A 291-nucleotide genomic window follows, 5' to 3' on the forward strand; every position below is an offset into this window, starting at 1 on the left:
CAGGGTGGGAAGCCTGGGCACAGACTGCTAGTGTGGACACTGACACCCTGACTAATGTGAGGTTTTTAAATTTTCTTTATTTTTATTTCCATGGTGTGAATTGCTGCTGCTGTGGTGCTGCCCATACAACCCCCACCCTGCTCTGGGGCCCAGCCCCAGCTCCCACCCCAGCACCAGCTGCTGCTGCCTGCAGCCCACCCCGGCTCCCACGCTGCTGGGGACGGGGAGCAGAGACACACGGCCACCGCCAGCTGAGCCAAAGTGCCGCAGGGGCATTCAGGGCCAGCCCCG

Source organism: Apaloderma vittatum, unplaced genomic scaffold, assembly GCF_000703405.1.
Source record: "Apaloderma vittatum isolate BGI_N311 unplaced genomic scaffold, ASM70340v1 scaffold27008, whole genome shotgun sequence".
Classification (NCBI taxonomy): Eukaryota; Metazoa; Chordata; class Aves; order Trogoniformes; family Trogonidae; genus Apaloderma; species Apaloderma vittatum.